This window comes from Piliocolobus tephrosceles, unplaced genomic scaffold (assembly GCF_002776525.5).
Source record: "Piliocolobus tephrosceles isolate RC106 unplaced genomic scaffold, ASM277652v3 unscaffolded_868, whole genome shotgun sequence".
In the NCBI taxonomy this organism is placed as follows: Eukaryota; Metazoa; Chordata; class Mammalia; order Primates; family Cercopithecidae; genus Piliocolobus; species Piliocolobus tephrosceles.
Genome location: NW_022336140.1, coordinates 25,080 through 44,170, shown reverse-complemented (window position 1 = coordinate 44,170; position 19,091 = coordinate 25,080). Strand labels below are relative to the sequence as shown.

General features: G+C 44.6%; 1 pseudogene; it reads left to right on the top strand.

Moving 5' to 3' along the window:
• Positions 1–19,091, top strand: part of LOC111535020 — a 49,378-nt pseudogene that overhangs the window by 15,077 nt on the left and 15,210 nt on the right.

Here is a 19,091-nt window from a genome sequence, read left to right as displayed (position 1 = left end):
AATGTGTTAAAGGATACAAAATTATAGCTGGATAGGAATAAGTTCTAGTGTTCTATAACATAGGATGACTATAGTTAACAAGAATATATAGTTTCAGGCTGGGCGCGGTGGCTTGTACCTGTAATCTTAGCACTTTGGGAGGCTGAGGTGGGTGGATCCCCTGAGGTCAGGAGTTTGAGACCAGCCTGGCCAACCTGGTGAAACCCCGTCTCCACTAAAAATACAAAAATTAGCCGGGCATAGTGGTGGGTGACTGTAACCCCAGCTACCAGGGAGGCCGAGGCAGGAGAATAGCTTGAACCTGGGAAGCAGATGTAGTGAGCTGAGATCACACCACTGCACTCCAGCCTGGGCAACAGAGCAAGACTTTGTCTCAAAAAAAAAAAAAAAAAGAAAAGTAGTTCCAGATAATTGGAGGAAGTGTATTGAACGTTATCAACACAAAGAAAGAAATGATAAATGTTTGAAATGGTGGATATGTTAATTACGCTGATCACATACATTACATGTATTATAACATCACTATGTGTACTCCATACATATGTACGGTACACAGTTATGTGTCAATTAAAAAAGAAGTTGAACTTAGATTGGAATGGCTAGGAAGTAGCTAGCTTTTTCATATTTTTGATATAGACGCTAGGCATTTATTTTAAGTGAACTACCCTTGGCTTCAGGAAATGTTTAGTATTTCAATTTTAGCCTTGCATTTTATAATACAGAGAAGTAAAACTGTAGGCTTGCTTTAGATAGCCACAGGGGTTTGCCGTGATGACTTTTTTATGTAATAAGGGGGAAATATACCTTAATTAATAGGCATACATGCTCATTTTTCTCCCTCGTACACATTTTTAGTTGTTGTCCAGGCATTGTGATACTTATGTAAACAGTATGCGTTATCTTGGGTAGGAATCAGAATTTTAAGGTAAGAATACTTAGAGTTGTATATGTTTCAAACTTTCAAACTGGACATTTTACATGTCCATTATATAGCTGTAATTAAATTTTCAAAAAGACAATACCTGTCTTTAATATGGGTGATGCTCTAGCTTTTTTTTTTTTTTTTTTTTTTGAGACAGGGTCTCACTTTCTCCCAGGCTGGAGTGTAGTGGTGCTATCATGGCTCACTGCAGCCTCAGCCTCATAGGCTCGAGAGATCCTCCCACCTCAGCCTCCCAAGTAGCTGGGACCACAGGTGTACAATACCATGCCCAGCTAATGTTTAAAATTTTTTGCAGAGACAGGACCTCCCTCTGTTGCTCAGGCTGGTCTGGAATTCCTGGTTTCAAGCGTTTCTCCTGCTTCTTCCTCCCAAAGTGCCGTGATTACAGGCATGTGGCACTGCCTGACCCCATATAAGTGGGATGATGACTTTAGCCTAGGAGTTCCACACCAGCCTGGGTAACATGGCACAAGACCCTGTCTCTACAAAAACTAAAAAACATTAACTGTTCATGATGACACCTGTTTGTGGTCCCAGCTACTCCAGGAGGCTGAGGCAGGAGGATAACTTGAGCCCAGGAGTTGAGGCTGCAGTGAGCTCTGATCTTGTCATCACGTTCCAGCCTGGGTGACAGAGTGAGACCCTGTCTCTTTAAAAAAGTTACTGGCTACCTGATTATTCATAGGAAAAAAACCTGAACTCTGATCTAAACCTCATACCTCATACAAAAATTTACTCAAAATGGATCATGGACTAAAATGTAAAATGGAAAATAAAGATGAAGAGAGGAGCTAGAGACTGGGAGAAACTATTTGCAAATCACATGTCTGATAAAGGACTCATATCTATAATCTATAAAGAACTATCAAAATTCAGCAGTGGGGCCGGGCGCGGTGGCTCAAGCCTGTAATCCCAGCACTTTGGGAGGCCGAGACGGGTGGATCGCGAGGTCAGGAGATCGAGACCTTCCTGGCTAACACGGTGAAACCCCGTCTCTACTAATAAAATACAAAAATCTAGCCGGGCGAGGTGGTGGGCGCCTGTAGTCCCAGCTACTCAGGAGGCTGAGGCAGGAGAATGGCGGGAACCCGGGAGGCGGAGCTTGCAGTGAGCTGAGATCCGGCCACTGCACTCCAGCCTGGGTGATAGAGCGAGACTCCGTCTCAACAACAACAACAACAACAAAAAAATTCAGCAGCGAAACCAAATCATCTACTTTGAAAATGAATAAAAGACCTGAAGAGACATTTCAGATAACATACAAGCACATGAAAAGATGTTCAACATCATGAGCCGTCAGGAAAAATGCACACTAAAGCCACGTCACTATACACCTCTCAGAATGCCTAAAATAAAAAGTAGTAACAAGACCAATGCTGGTGAGGATGCCGGGAAACGGGATCACTCACACTTGGCTGGTGGGAATGGAAGATGGTACAGCCATTCTGGAAAACAGCTTGACAGTTTCTTAAAAAACTAAACGTGCAATTGCCATAGGATGCAGCACTCACATTCATGGGCAGTTATCCCAGAGAAATGAAGACTTATGTTCACACAAAAGCCTTTATGTATCTGTTCATAGCGGCATTATTTATAAAGGCCAGAAACTGGAAACAGCCCGGAGACTGCTCAGCAGGTGAATGGTTAAACAAACTGGTGCACTCAGGCCCCAGATACCACTCTGCAGTAGTTCATGACATCCTTGTTCATCCGGATGAACTAGAAACCACCACCATCCTTAATCCCCTTTTTTCCATCCTGGGTCTGAGTGGACTTCATTTTGCATTTCTTTCCAATGCATTTTCCCTCTGTCCTTTCTGGTTGTGCCTCATGCCTCATTTGAACTGTTGTAAGAGCCACCGAATTGTTTCTCTGCCTCATCATGGAATCCTTTCTACACTTCATGCCCCGCATTGTCATTGGAACAATCTTTCCAAAACATGAACAAACTAACTTAAAAGAATTATCCCAGGTAGCCTTCCAAATAAGTCTAAGCTTTCTGTTAGAAGTTTTACTTCTTGTCTATAGGGAACCCCAGGACTGTAAGAGATGAATTTGCTGTCTGCATTTTAAGATCAGGCAGCAATCCCTGGAGGGGCCCGTGTGGAATAGTGGCACAAATACTGGTTCTAGAATCAGAAGCCCTCATATCCTGGTTCTAACACTAGCTGGATATTCTTGGGAAAGTTTTGGTTTCAAACCTCAGTATGAGGAAGTATACTCAAGGGATCACACAAGGCTGCTGGGAGGAGCGGATGAGGGGCGTGGTGAAAATGCTGTGTAATCCGTGAAGCACGTCGTATGTGTGAGAAGTGGAGCTGTGCGGATAGCGGTTCTGGAATCATTGTATGTAAACGATGGAAAGCACATTTGTAGTTCTGCCTGATGATACCACTGGGCACCTGTGTTGTACATGCCTGCAACATGGGTGAGGCCCGGGTCAGTACAGCTCACAGTTTGGTTTTCATGCAGTTAGAAAGGCCCGAGAGGACCCTGTCCCCCTCCAGCTGTAGGAAGGAGGCGGCTGTCTCCTGCCTATATTTGGGGGGATTGTCTGTGGCTCCTTGGGGACAAGAATGCAGGGAGTGGGGGAAGAAAGCCGGCCTGACTGCTCGCTAGTCAGCCTTCCCCCAGGGAGGAGTGGAGGGGTCATTTCGTGGTAACTTGCCATGTCTTTCTTAACCCATCTGCTCTTAGAAATGACCAGCATGACAAGTAAAAGACCCATTAGAGACAGATGGGCTGTGTGTCCTGTGCGTTTATGGCTTTGTGGCCTCAGAGCTGCCAGGACTGCATAGCTTTCTGGGGAATGCTGGGTCAGCCAAGGGGCTGAAAATAGTGAGAGGAAGAAAATTCCCCCTCGCTGCTCTGGTCTGGGAGTGATTACTGAGGAGAGTGGCATGGAGGGCCCAGTTGTGGGGTCCCTGTCAAGCACACCCTCACCACAGTGGGAATGCAAGTCTCAACCTCCCTAGCCCTCTGTGATTTTTGTCTATCACATACTCACCTCCAGCAGGGATGTCTATGGTGATGAGATGAGGGAGCATCATAGCACACGTGGCACTTAGTAGGCTTGTGGTGAGTGGACGCTGGCATCAGTGGAACAGGAGACTGGGCGCTGCTTGTGGGCGCACTCACATGCTGGTGGCATGGGTGGACAGAGGAGAGAGGGACGCTCTGCAGTTCTCCTGTTGGTCTGTCACCCCTGCTGTTGTGAGCAGAATCCGTGAGTGTATTCTGTTGCCCCAGTCAACTTGGTAGGCTGATTGCTCAATTTTCTGCTTCCACTTTTGATTTCTTAAGAATGGAAAAAGGAATACTTCAGTGACTTTTCTGGTTGATGGCATACATTCCTTGATATCACCTTAATGCTTTTAAATTTCTATGTATTTTGGATGTTGGAGTTTGCCTGACATCTGTGTTTTTATACCTCACCCTCTCGCGTAACTGTTGGCCACACCAGGACCAGAGAGACGTGACCAGACCGATTGGTAGCAGGGCTAGGACTGGAATTCCCCAGGCTTTTGATGCCCAGCAGGCTCTGTTTTCTGTATTGCACTGCTCTTCCCTATTTCGACCCCTGTTAGGACAGTGGATGTGAAATGTAGCTGGGCACTTTTTGGGGTGTGCTAGGAGTGTGGCAGATGCCTCAGACTGGCATTTTCCCCTGGTTCTGAATTCTCATGGCTCAGAGTCAGTCTCTAGGCTACTGACCGGGAAGATACAGGAAGTTGTTTTGTATGGCAAACTCTGCCAGGGCATTGTTTTCACCAGGCAATGTATTTGGTTTGGACTGGAATAAATCTCTGATATTGGTTTCTTTGCCAGTATTATTGGGGAGTGGAGTCTGACTTGTTAACTTAGCCCGATTCATAGTGCTTAGAATCTCAGTGAGTGTGTGTTGAACTGAGCGGAAGTGTGAGAGCATCTTGGACAGTGGTTTGCAAACCTAGCTGCATCTGGGGGGCTGTGAAAAAAGCATGCGTGCTTACTCCAGACCAGTTGAAATAGAATCTGCAAGAATAGAGCCTGGGCAGCTATAGTGCTGTTAAAAACCCCCAGGTGGTTCGGATATACTGTAAAGGTTGAGAACCACTACTCCACAGCGAACTGGAGGCCTGGATCATAGATGTGCCTTATGCTTTCACCAGCTTAGAATGGTTGTTGTGCTTTAGAACTGTGAAAAAAATGTTATGCAAACAAATGTGGAAATAGCCAAATGCCACGTCCTGTTACTACCTGCCTTGAAGTATATTTACGAGTTATTCACTCTATTCTGATCTCTACCCATTCCTCCGTTTCTTCATGGAACAACAGTCTGACAGTTGGTTATGCAGAACCAGAGTAAGTCTAGTTTGATTGGCAGGACACGATTTTGGGTATGAAGTACTCTTTAGGCATTTATTGAACTCTTGTTTGTATCACCTCTGTGCTGGACAGTTTATAAATATTACTTCTTTAAGCAAGGCCTATGGAGTCAGGCTGCCTGGGTTTGGCTAACTAGCTGTGTCATTTGGGGCAAGTTTTTAAGCTTATATAAACCTGACTTTCATCTATGAAATGGGATGACAAGGGGTCATTATCATCTCACAGGATCGTGCAAATATGGGTGTAAAGTGCTTAGTCTGGTGCCTAACACATAGCAACTACTCAGTAAAGTTATTACACCATCATCATCATATTTAAATGTAAATATTAAGAGTTAATAAATTTGTGGCAGGGCGCAGTGGCTCAAGCCTGTAATCCCAGCACTTTGAGAGGCCGAGACGGGTGGATCACAAGGTCAGGAGATCAAGACCATCCTGGCTAACACGGTGAAACCCCGTCTCTACTAAAAAAAAAAAAAAAAAAAAAATGCAAAAAAACTAGCTGGGCGATGTGGCGGGCGCCTGTAGTCCCAGTTACTGGGGAGGCTGAGGCAGGCGAATGGTGTAAACCCGGGAAGTGGAGCTTGCAGTGAGCTGAGATCCGGCCACTGCACTCCAGCCTGGGCGACAGAGCGAGACTCCGTCTCAAAAAAAAAAAAAAAGAAAAAAAGAGTTAATAAATTTGTAAAAGGTACTATACCCTTACCCCTTGAACCAAAGACTACTTTAGTTTTAAGTGGTTGGGTTAATTTATCGCTTAAATATTGGCCTCTTGAATACCTTGAATTTCAAGTGAACGTAGCCAGAGGATTTCATAATTGGACCGTTGCCTCTGGAAGTTGGAGCTTTGTTTGGTTTCACTTCCTACACTAAGCATGGGGCCGTACACACCTTTATGGTGACTTCTGGTACTGAGGAATCAAAGCTTCATTCGCTTCTTTGGAGGAGATGATCTTATGCTATACGAAGCACTCAGACTTCATTAACTATGTACCATCCAGACAAGACCAGGTGCTTCCCATGGCATCCTGTCCTTTTCTTAGCTCTCTCATCAATCTAGCCTGTTCCTTCTATTCCTCCTTATACTAGAACTTGTCTTTGAACAAGGAATATTGTTTTCTCACTGCTAGGTCCCCAGCAATTAGTAATGCCTAGCACATACTAGGTGCCTCCTGAATGTGAATAGGTGATAATCTAGCAGAACACAAGATAAATCCGTGGGTTGAGATCTAAGCTGTGTGTTATGAATGCTGCATTGGCAAACTTATTAAATCAATTTTCTTAATACAAGTTTAACATGTCTTAGTAACTGACTTAGTTCAGTAATCATTTACTGAGTGTCTTCTAGGTCAGACACTGGGAACAGAAAGGTAATAATATATGATTCCTGCCTCATGTGCAGGAAGTCTAGTGCAATGGACAGACACGTGCCAATGGCTGCCATGGAATATGGTGAGTATTAAGATAAAGGGGCACCCTGTGTGCCCTTGGAGCATACAGCAGGGCTTGTGTTCTGGGAACATGGGCTCCATTTGAAAACACAATATAGATTAATTTTCTTTTTTCTTTTTTTTGAGACAGAGTCTTGCTGTGTTGTCCAGGCTGGAGTACAGTGGTGTGATCTTGGCTCACTGCAACGTGCTCCCCCCAGGTTGAAGCAATCCTCATGCCTCAGCCTCCCGAGTAGCTGGGATAACAAGGGTGCACCACCACACCCGGCTAATTTTTGCATTTTTAGTAGAGATGGAGTTTCACCATGCTGGCCAGGCTGGTCTTGAACTCCTAACATCAGGTGATCCTCCCGCCTCGGCCTTCCAAAATTCTGGGATTATAGGCATGTATGTGTTCACCCTTTTAAATATCTGTGGGTAGCACTTAACTTTAAATGGGTACTAATTAAACTATTGAATGACTTTAGTATGGATTGAATGACTTTGCTCGGGCCTCGTCTTTAATTTCCTTCATTAGAGGGGGAAAAAAAAATGCAGGTTGAATAGGTCTCATCCAAACTGCTTGGAACCAGAAGTGTCTCAGATTTTTTTTAATATTTTTGGATTTTTGAATATTTGTATTATACTTGCTGGTTGAGCATCCTGAATTCAAAAATCCAGAATCTGAGCTGCTCCAATGAACATTTCATTGAGCGTCACATCAGCACTCAAAAAGTTGTGGATTTTCGAGTTTCTGGTTGGGGAGACTCATCCTATATAGGTGTTGGATTGTTGCAGGAGTTCTGGACCAGAGGTTAGGTGACTAGGCTTTGGTTTTCTCTTTGTTACTAAACAGGCTGTTTTCTTCCATAAGCTCAGCTTTAGATCCCCCGGTTGTCAAAGAAGGGGATGGGCCATCTGATGTTTAAGGCTTCTGTTAGTTCTGACTTGGAGACACCTGGCTTCAGTTCATCTTCCTTAGGAGTGAACAAAGAATATGGGAATTTTGAAATTGTTAGTCAACAGTTACAGGGTTGTTGCAGCCTGGTTTTGGGTAAAGGTCATCTTTAGTGAGCCCGGGGAGGAGCACTGGTTTAGCTGTCAGCTGAGTGGGGTAAGCGGTCCTCTTAATTTTCCTCTGTTTTAGTGAAAGCATTGTTAAGGGTCACAGCGTTAGTGGAGCTGGCTGGACAGAGGAGGTGAACTCACTGTTACAGGTTATACTGAATGTCTTTTCAGTCACTAAATGCTTTTTATGATATGTTTTTCAGTATTTCAGTGTTGTATGATTTCTCTGTGTTAAGCACAGGAAATTTAAGATCAACAAAAAAGAATGCTCTTTCTTTTCTTTTTCTTTGAGATGGAGTTTCGCTTTTGTTGCCCAGGCTGGAGTGCAGTGGCATGATCTCAGCTCACTGCAACCTCGGCCTCCAGAGTTCAAGCGATTTTTCTGCCTGAGCCTCCTGAGTAACTGGGATTACAGCCAGCATGCCTGGCTAATTTTTGTATTTTTAGTACAGACGGGGGGCTTCGCCATATTGGCCAGGCTGTTCTTTTTTTTTTTTTTTTTTTTTTTTTGAGGCGGAGTCTCCCTCTGTCGCCCCGGCTGGAGTGCAGTGGCCGGATCTCAGCTCACTGCAAGCTCCGCCTCCCGGGTTTATGCGTTTATGCCATTCTCCTGCCTCAGCCTCCCTAGCAGCTGGGACTACAGGCGCCCGCCACCTCGCCCGGCTAGTTTTTTGTATTTTTTTTTAGTAGAGACGGGGTTTTACCATGTTAGCCAGGATGGTGTCGATCTCCTGACCTCGTGATCCGCCTGCCTCGGCCTCCCGAAGTGGTGGGATTACAGGCTTGAGCCACCGCACCCAGCCCTCTGTTCTTGAATTTCTGACCTCAGGTGATCCTAGTGCCTCAGCTTCCCAAAGTGCTGGGATTACAGGCGTGAGCTGCCACGCCCGGCCTTGAATGTTCTTTTTATGGGAATTTACAAAAGCCAGCTTTTGAGTCTAGTGGCAGAAAACCTCTTCATTGTTTAGCTGTGCTGTGAGCTTGGAGGGCTTCAAGCCCAGCTGAAAAAGCTGTAGGATTTTATGTCAGTTGGCTGTCTTGGAGAACTTAATGAGCACTGGGCTGGAGTGATACTGTCAGAGTTCATGAGCTGTTTGAGGCTCTCAAAGCCTAGATACTGGAGTTGCCCAAATACATCGGCTGGACTCACTATTTCTCCCGGGAGTAAGGGTGTGGAAAATGCTGTGGTCTTAACTCTGCTCTTAATTTTACAGTGCTGTTATTAAAGGTAAGAATGATTTCATACGTTTGTATTTTGCTTCGTAATTGACAGAGAATTTTAAAATCCATTATCTGATTTTATTCCCTCAGCAGTTCTGTGAAAAAGCCAGAGCAGTTTTCATATCTTCTGTTTTCCCGTGATTCTCTTGTGGCTCACAGAAGCTAAGAGCCTTCACCAAGGTCATAGGGTGAATGAGTCGCAGAGCTGGGAGTAGAGGCTCAGGCTTCTAGGGACCCTGTTTCTTCCTCAATAGCTCGCTCTGGTGGCGCTATGCTCAGGTAACTGCGCATGCTCGGTTTGGTCTTTTGTAAATCCCTGCCCCATTTCGGGGGAGGTTCTTGGGAGGCTTCTCCTCATTTTGGAGCATTTAAGTATCTTGTCCTCTCTCCCTCCTCCCAGATGCATGGGCATTTCTGAAGGCCCCTAGGCTGGCCCTTGTGCGTGGGGGCGTCTCCTGCCTCCCCCTTGTTTGTATGCCCCTTCTGAAGGTGCTCTTCCCCGCATGGAGCCCCCTCGTGCCTTCCTCCACACTGCAGGCTGTTCTGTAAATGTTACTGACTCAGCATCGTTGTTTTCTAGAAATGGGACGGGCTGTGGATGCCAAGTTCTTTTCTATGTGAAGGCTACGATTGTATCATCTTGCCTTCCCCGTCTGTGCTCCTTGAGGGTGTCGCTGTGTTGCGGTCATCTGTGTCCCCTAGGGTGCCTCCCGTGGAGTCCGGGCCATAGCAGACATGCAGTCAGTGCTCATGGCCTAAATGAGAGGAAGGCCAGCAGAGCCATTAAATCTGGAAAATGACAAGTGAGGGAAAGGAATTTTTATTTAAGGCATGTGAAAAAGAAATCTTTTAAGAAAAGTTGACCTGTTTCTCAACTGGAGTTGAATTTCAGCTCAGAAAAGCAGCAGTGTGCCCAGAGGGCTTTGGGATTTCAGTTTGTGACAGATGAATTGAATTTGTTGTTGTATGAATGTATTATCCTTTTGTGGTTTTATTAGGCCTTTCTCCCAAATGGAATCGATTTTTCTATAAAAGTCACACTTCCTTTTTGAGAAGTGTAACACTAATTTATGGGATGGTCTCCCAAAAGATTACCTGCCAGGAACCAAACACACTGCCTCAGACTCACGGCCCCTGGTTTCTGCCTGTGCAGCTGCAGGGCAGAGAGGCACGCTCGAGCTGAAATCAAGACGCATGTCTGCATCTTCTCTTTCTTGATTGCTCTTTCGTCTCTGAGCCGGCCTGCCTTCAACGTCTAGGAGCTTGGTGTGTGTAGACACATTACGGTATGGAGGAGGGATACGGTGTTGCAACAGCCAGGAGACTCGCTGAAGTCTCTGTTCTCTTCCTGCTCACTGCTCTGACTTTGTATAAGTCACCTTTGTAGGGCTGTGCACAGTGGCTCACACCTGTAATCCCTGGACTTTGGGAGGCTGACCTGGGAGGATCTCTTGAGCCCAGAGTTTGGAACCAGTCTGGGCAACATGGTGAAACCCCATCCCTAGAAAAAATAAAAATTAAAAAAATAGCCAGATGTGGTGGCTCATGCCTGTAATCCCAGCTAGTGGAGAGGCTGAGGTGCGAGGATCACTTGAGCCAGGGAAGTCGAGGCTGCAGTGAACCATCATCACACCACTGCACTCCAGCCTGGTCAGAGCAAGACCTTGTCTCAAAACACACACACACAAAAAAAAACAAACAAAAACCCATTTGTAATAGTGGCAGTAGTTAACTTTTGAAAGTTTGGAGAAAAGTTCCTAAATAACCTGTGACCATGGACAACTTACTTAGCCTTTCTCTGCCTTAGTTTCCTCATCTATGAAAAATGAGAGAATATGGTACTGATCTGACGGGATTTCAACGAGAACCAAACGAGATCAAACTCACATCATAAGTGCACAGTCAGTGTTATTCTTTCAACATTTTAGAGGAAAAAGAATGCTAATGGGTCACTATGGCTAAACATAGTCTATCACTGGCGTTACTCATGGTATTGGAAGGAACTTGAATTCCATATAGACAGTGTGATGGAGAAAGTATTTTGGGCATTGGCAGTATTGGACGTGTCTGTCCTGTGTAGAGAGCCGTTTCCGCTTGTTTCTTTAAATGTGGGAAAAGCAGTCGACCCTGTGCTCTCTGCCGGACAGCTTCAGTCTCCGCGTATTGATTTGGCTAATGGTCGCTCGCTGTCATCATGGCAGCAGCATTTGAAGGGACAGCTTGTCTTGATTTGCATTTTTGGGTGTTTGTGCTATTTCATTAAGACATGGAAGTCTGTTTATGGCAAGCTGGCAAATTCAGCAAAACATGGAAAAACCTGTTAGCACAGTTTGCACGTGTGCGGGCACAGAGCAGCCAAATAAACACACACATTTTTCTGTGTTTTAAAAACTCCCTGAAAAAAAAAAGAAAAAGACATTAAGCCATTGCCCAGATGGTTTATAGGGCTAGAACTTTTTCCTTGAAGTACATGAGTATGGCTGTCAGACATCTGAAACCCGAAGCCATCTTAAAACATCATTTTGATGCTACCCCCTACCCGCCCGTTTTTTCCATTTGTAAGGGACAAGGATCCAGGAAGGAAAGTATCAGCTTACAAAGGCTTTTGTTACAATTAATCGTTCATGTTCTTTCTTTTGGTATCTTACTCTCTGTTTACATTTTTTTTTTTTTTTTAATTTTTACTCTTTCTGATACAGAGTCTTCCCCTGTCACCCAGGCTGGAGTGCAGTGGCACGATCTCGGCTCACTCGAACCTCTGTCTCCCAGGTTCAAGGGATTCTTGTGCCTCAGCTTCCTGAGTAACTGAGATTACAGGCATGTGACACTACGTCCAGCTAATTTTTTTGTTTTTAGTAGAGAGAGAGTTTCACCATATTGGTCAGGCTGATCTTGAACTCCTGAACTCAGGTGATCTGCCTGCCTCAGTCTCCCAAAGAGCTGAGATTACAGGTGTGAGCCATGTGCCCGGCCGCTGTTTCCATTTTGTAACACTAGCATCACCCCAGTGTAGGGTGGCTAGGGGTATTCTTCTTTCCTGTTTCCTGGTGTATTTTCCTCTACAGCATTGATCAATCCTTAACATACTTTTTGGTTGTCTGTCTCTACCTATAAAAATATATGTTCCCTGTTATATCACCAGTGCCTGACACGTAGATAGTTAGTCAATATTTGTTGGATGAATGAATGAATGAATGGGCTGAAAGAACTTTATTCTTCTTTCTTCTGTCACTTCACACCAAATGCTTTTGGAAAATGCTATGTGAACAGGAATCGTAAGCAGGAGAGGTTACACACATGACTGTGGGATAGCCCATCATCCTCAGATACTCGTCTGGAAGGAGGTGGAGTACTTGAGTAGAAATGATACAAGATAACTTCTTCAGGAAATCAGCCAAGTGTCACCGCTTTTCACATAGGCGTGTGATGTTTGCATATGTGTGTATGAAGAGCTGTCGTGGCCTAGAATCATGGGCCTTTAGATCCCTTGTACAGATAGAAAAGTAAAGGCCAAGGCCCAGGAGTGCTGCAGGCCACTGAGATAGAGTCCCTGTCTGCCCTTCTCAGTGTCTGGTCACTTCTCACTGCGCTCCCCTCTTTACTGCTAAAGCCACCTTCCCTGACTCTGAATGTGTAACCACGAGGGAGAAAATGTACTCCAGGCTCACAGTTTGTGGAGAAAAAACCCAGCAGCTGAAAATAATGTTCACAAAGTTTGTACCTAGAAAAAGTGGCCATTTCTATCATGTCTTTGAATTTCCCTGTTTCTCATACATTTTATAAACAAGACAGTAGAAGGAGATTCGGGAACAGCAACTTTAGAACAAGGGGGAAAAAATCAAACCTAGAGCACTCCAGTTTCTCTTTTTTTTTCTCAGTTTAGGGCTGAGGCACTTTAGCTTCCTGTCTAAGGAACTACTCAAATCTGATTAGAAGCCATTGTGGGCTGGTAATTATCCGTAATTTTAGGAAGACAGATGCAGCACCAACTCTGTTCTCTAATAGCAGACTTATTAATTTTAAATTTGCATGGCAGGAGAAGCAGATGGCGAGGTGGGATAAGCGTTCAGATGCTTGGTCATTGATAGCTTTTTAGTTCCACGTATCACATGGGGATTTGGGACCCAGGAAGCCCTCTGAGAACTGATGACTATCTGTCCACTAAACAGCTGGGATCTTTTTCATCCTGAGCTCAGAAAGATTGCTCCTACTGCAGCCAGGGAAGACAGGTTGTTGACTGGTTAGAAATCATAGCAGTTTATTTTCTCCATCCGCAATTCGCAGTTGGAAAGCAGAGCTATGAAAAAGTTGTCTTCTCTATTGTATTTCAAAGCTGGGTGTTTAAAAAATGATGTAAGCAAATTAAGCATTTCTTTAATGGTAGTTGTGTGTGTTCTTGATGCGAATGAGAGGTGCATTCCCTTGTAAAATCCCTGGGACTTTATAGGAAGGATGTGAGCCTTAGAACGGAAGTTGGTTTTCTAGATGATCATGTAGACATGATGCTGAGCACTAGACAAAGATGTTGATTGAAACGATTTAAAAAAATTTTGTCTGAGTTCAGATTTTACACCAATATTTAGAAAATCAGCAAAAGAACTTGGAGGAATGTTCTCAGGCATGCAGTTCAGCCCCCTGCCCACATTGTCATAAAATCCGAGTGTGTGTACAGGGAGGTGCATTCCTTTCTGTTCTCATCACAGGTCCTTTCCTGGCTCTGCACCTGCCTGTCATGCGCGTCCGTGTGAAGAGACCACCAAACAGGCTTTGTGTGAGCAATAAAGCTTTTTAATCACCTGGGTGCAGGCGGGCTGAGTCCGAAAAAAGAGAGTCAGCAAAGGGAGATAAGGGTGGGGCCATTTTATAGGATTTGGGTAGGTAAAGGAAAATTAGTCAAAGGGGGTTTGTTCTCTGGTGGGCAGGAGTGGGGGTCACAAGGTGCTCAGTGGGGGAGCTTTTTGAGCCAGGATGAGCCAGGAAAAGGAATTTCACAAGATAATATAATCGCTTAAGGCAAGGACCGGTCATTTTCACTTCTTTTGTGGTAGAATGTCATCAGTTAAGGTGGGACAGGGCATTTGCACTTCTTTTGTGATTCTTCAGTTACTTCAGGCCATCTGGGCATATATGTACAAGTCACAGGGGATGCTGTGGCTTGGATTGGGCTCAGAAGCATGACATTGCCCTCTTCCCGACATTCCCTACCTTTTCCCTCCTGTGCGGTTCTCTCACAAAGTGAATGGCCTCAGCCACAGCTTCTCTGCAGCTGCATCGGACTGTGGCGACAGGAGTGGTGGCTGCTGCAGGGCCTGCTGTCCCCACGGAGCCCGGTCTTGCTTGCTGCTGCAGCCTGGTGATCATTTTGCACCTCAAGTATGTAATTCTACAGAATGAGAGCCAACATGCTGGGGATGGGGCGTCTTTATCATGGTGCTCTGCATAATTTAATCTTGGGTAGGAAGTATGGAAAAGTATGTGATACCTGTGGTTTGATGTCAGAAGGGCGTTGTGAACTTGATGTGGACTGAGGATGTTAAGGTGCAACAGGTACCCGGGCTTCATTAAATGAGACTTCCCCATCTCCCTGCCAGGCATGCACAGGTGTATGGCCACATCTTATGTGTTATCCTTATCTAGAGTGCGCCTTGTCGTCATGCTTAAAGTTACATGATGATATTCTTCCTCGTAGAGTAGGTCCCAAACCGCATTCAACACAGAAATTTACTCTTGCTATTATACATAGAAAGTGCTTTCATATACCAAGTGGGAGAGCAGTCCTAAAATCTGGGCTGGAATCACAGAAGGAAGGCAGTGGAAAGCAACAGATTCCCTAGTCCAAAGCTGATTTTTGATGAACCTAGAAACAGGACCAAGAGAAGTGAATTTGCCTAAGGCCCTGAGAGTGTCTCACGGTAGGATTTGAACCTACCAGTTTCTTGACCTATTTCTTTAAATGATTAGTCATGCTTCCTCTGATTCCTATATAAACATATTCCTCATTCATTCTTTGTTTCAGTGAATTATTGCAGTGCTACCACGTAACAGTATTTGAGTCAAAACGTGGCAGTGTTTATCCCTTTCCAAGGTTTTTAGTTGCACAGTTTGTCAAAGTTGTGCTAACAGTATCTTGTTGGTTGCAAGGTGTCCTTTCAGAAGCCAATTGTGTGGTGTGTTTATGTTGATTGTTGGAGGTAGTTTGGTTAGAACCTACTTCGAGTGGCTGGCGTGGGCCTGGGGGACAATGACAGCTGCCTGCTTCATGGGCAGAGATGAAGTAATTGCTTCCTGGGAAGTACCATCCTCCTGGCCACACTCTCCAGCCCATTTCGTTTGCGTTGGTTTCCTTGGCATCTGCACGTTTCTGGCTTCATGTGAGTCTCATTTATTTGAGCATATGACTTCAGGCTGTGGGGAAGAATGGCCATTTTAGCACAGAGATGCACACAAAGGAACAACTGGCTGAATGTGAGTGAAGACATTCTTGGGGGGGGGTTTCATTTCTTTTATTCTGTAACAGGCAGTCTGGGAAGCATTCTGGGTATGTGGCCTGCGCTGTCACAGTTCCTGCAGGATCGCAGATCTTTGGAGATTGTAGTGATAACTGTTATCATTGAGAATGTCATTCTCGCAGGCTCTAATAAGTCAGGATTTATTCAGTGTTAAGTTGTTAAAGACAACTGTATTTCTAGCCAAATCCATGTTAGACATTTCTCCTGGCAGTGTTGCTGGGGCTATTCCCGTGGCTTAGTCTTAGGGAAGCACACGCCTTTGAATACTGCTGAAGCTGTGAGTACCCAAAGCGCACCGGAGTACTTTTGCCATATGGGGTGTTAGTCACTGATACACGTCTCAGTCAGACCTGATGGATTCTTGACCCGTTTCTTTTTTAATTTTTTAATTTTTATTTTTAATTTTTGTTTTTTAAGAGCACAACCCCTCAGGTGGCCACCATGAATCTCTGGTGTTTTCAGTTGGCTGCAGCCTATTTGCCATCTCTGGTTCAAACATATTCGAAGCCTGATGATGCTTCCCTCGGTTGTTCTTCTGCTGTGTGACCTCCGCGCCCACAGGGTTCAAGACTGTCAGAGCTGGGAGCCCCCTTCACAACTACCAGGGTTTCTGGAACCTCCTTTATCTAGCCCTGGGGATGGAAGAGATGTCATCAGAGGTGAAGGCTTATTAGGTTTACATGCCATTGATCATGAATGTGGTTTTCTTTTATATAAGGGGAGCTTCTTATAATGTGCTTTAGTAGGGTAAAGAAGCTTTTGAGGTTTGCTTTCTCTGGAAAGATAATTTGTGATCCTGCTGTTGCTTTCAACAAAAATGTGATTTGCATACCAGTGCATGTTGTATTACTGAGCACTGGCTGACAAATGGTTCTTAACTCGTCATTCACTCCGCCACTGTTTCTTGAATGGCATATGTGTGCCAGCTGTAGTAGGAACTTGCTAGGCTCTAGGACTAACCCTTATGAAACGAGGGTCCTGGGGGAAGCAAATGCATATAACTATAAGAGTTTGAGGGGATATCAGAGGGGGTGACTATAGGTGCAAAACTTCGTTCATTCATTGCCCCATCTGGGAGGTTTTGTGTCTTAGCAGCGTGTTCCATAGCAACATATCCGTGTATCAAAATATTCATCATATTATTTTGAAATTCTCTGCTTAGGTATGTGTTTTTCCGACAAAGTTTAGAACTGGTTAAGGACAGGCTATGCGGTATGTATTATATATATCTACACACACACATATATTTATATGTATATACATTACTATTGTAAATGTAAAATATATATTAATATATATGCACACATATATATTCCTCTCTCTATATATATACAGACACACCACACACAGATATATACACACACACATATATATTAAATACACACACACACACACACACTTATACTGCCAAGCACAGAAAGTCAAAACTAGGCAAGAGTTCTTTTAGTGTTCATGTAAAAATAGATGTGCTTAGTTGAGAGTGTCCTTAAGTTGCCAGGGGAAAGACAGGATGGATTCACAAAGGGAGATAGTGTTTTTTTTTTTTTTCTTTGTTTAATTCTTGAATTCGAAATAATCCAGACTTATTGAAAAGTTGCAAAAATAGTGCAGAGAATTCCAATATATTCTTCCCTCAGATTCCCCAAACATTTCACCGCATTTGTACTTTCTTTTTCTCTCTCTGTGGATATAATTTTTTTTTTTCTGAAATGTTTGGGAGTGGAAGCTAGAATGCAGGGCAGAGTGAAAGGCGGAAGGAGAGAGGTGGGTTGGGAGGCTTTTTTTGTTTTTTTTTTTAACCTTCTGAGATGGAGTTTCGCTCTTGTCACCCAGGCTGCAGTGCAATGGCACGATCTCGGCTCACTGTAACCTCTGCCTTCTGAGTTCAAGTGATTCTCCAGCTTCAGTCTCCCGGATAGCTGGGATTACAGGCACCCACCACCATGCTTGGCTAATTTTTTGTATTTTTAGTAGAGGGGTTTCACCATGTTGGTCAGGCTGGTCTTGAGCTCCTGACCTCTGATGATCCATCTGCCTTGGCCTACCAAAGTGCTGGGATTACAGGCGTGAGCCACTGTGCCTGGTGATTGGGAGGCTTTTGCAGTAACCCAGATCGCTATGATGAGGGCTGGACCTGGTTGGAAATGATAAGAAAGGTGAGAAGTGGTTAGGTCTGGCATATATTTTGAAAGGAGAGTTGAAATGGGTTGGATGACAAGAGAGAGAAAAAGAAGTTTTAAAGATGATGTCAAGGATTTTGGCCTGAGTAACTGGAAGATGAGAGATGCTGTTATTGGGATCGGGAAGACTATGGGAGGAGTGGGTTATAGCAGGGGGAATCAAAAGTGTGTTTTCGGCATGCTAAATTTGAGGTCCAAAAAGGGATGTCAAGAAGTGTTGGCTTGGCGCAGTGGCTCACGCCTGTAATTCCAGCACTTTGGGAGGCTGAGGCAGGCAGATCACCTGAGGTCAAGAATTCTAGACCAGCCTGATAATTATTAAAATCGATCATTGATGCTTACTTATTAATCATATTATTGCTTCTAATACCATAGGGAGTGTACACCTACCTGTGATGTTGTTCCTAATATCCTGGGACAGAGAGCATGATCTTAGTTTTAATATCGTAGTAGGTGTACACTCACCCTGTGACACTGATCCTAATATCCGGGGGGTAGAGGATGACATGACTCCCAACATAGCAATGAATGGACAGCCACCTGGTGATATTACTCCTAATATTCACAGAACAAGTGTATGCTATTACTCCCAATATCGCAGGGAGGGTACAGCTCTTCTGTGATATGGTTCCTAGTATCTGGAGGGGGAGAGGATGATAACAATTCCAGTATCGCAGGCTGTGTTCACCCACCCTGTGATATTGTTATTAATATCCTGGAAGGGAGAGGATGATATGACTCCCCATAGAGCAGGAGGCGTACACCCAGCCTGAGATATTGCTCCTAATATCCATGGAGAGGAGAGGCTGATATTACTCCCAATATTGCAGGGAGTGTACATCCACCCTGTGATATTCTTCTTAATATTCCAAGTCTGAGAGGTTGATATTACTCCCAGTATCGCAGACACCGTACACGCCCGTGTGATACTCTTCCTGATATCCGGAAGGGGAGAAGATGGTATTAATCCCCACATCACAGGAGGTGAACACCCACTCTGTGATATCTTTCCTAGTATGCAGGGGGAGAGGGGATAATATTATTCCAATATTGCAGAAGATGTACACGCCCCCCCCGCCCGTGATATTGTCCTTAATATTCCAAGGCACAGAAGACGATGTTACTCCCAATATCGCAGAAAGTGTACACCCCCCAGTGATGTTGTTCCCATGATCCAAGAGGGAAGAGGATGATATGACTTTCAGCCCTTGCACCCTGCAATGCTCTCACCCTGCAACACCGACACCCAACTCAACCTGACATAGGACCAGAGGTGCTGGCTGGGGGTGTTCATTGCTTCTCTTTTTTCCCTTGCCAGACTCAGTAGAGGAAGCTGAGAAGGAGCAGCCACAGGAACAAGGTAGGTTTTGCCC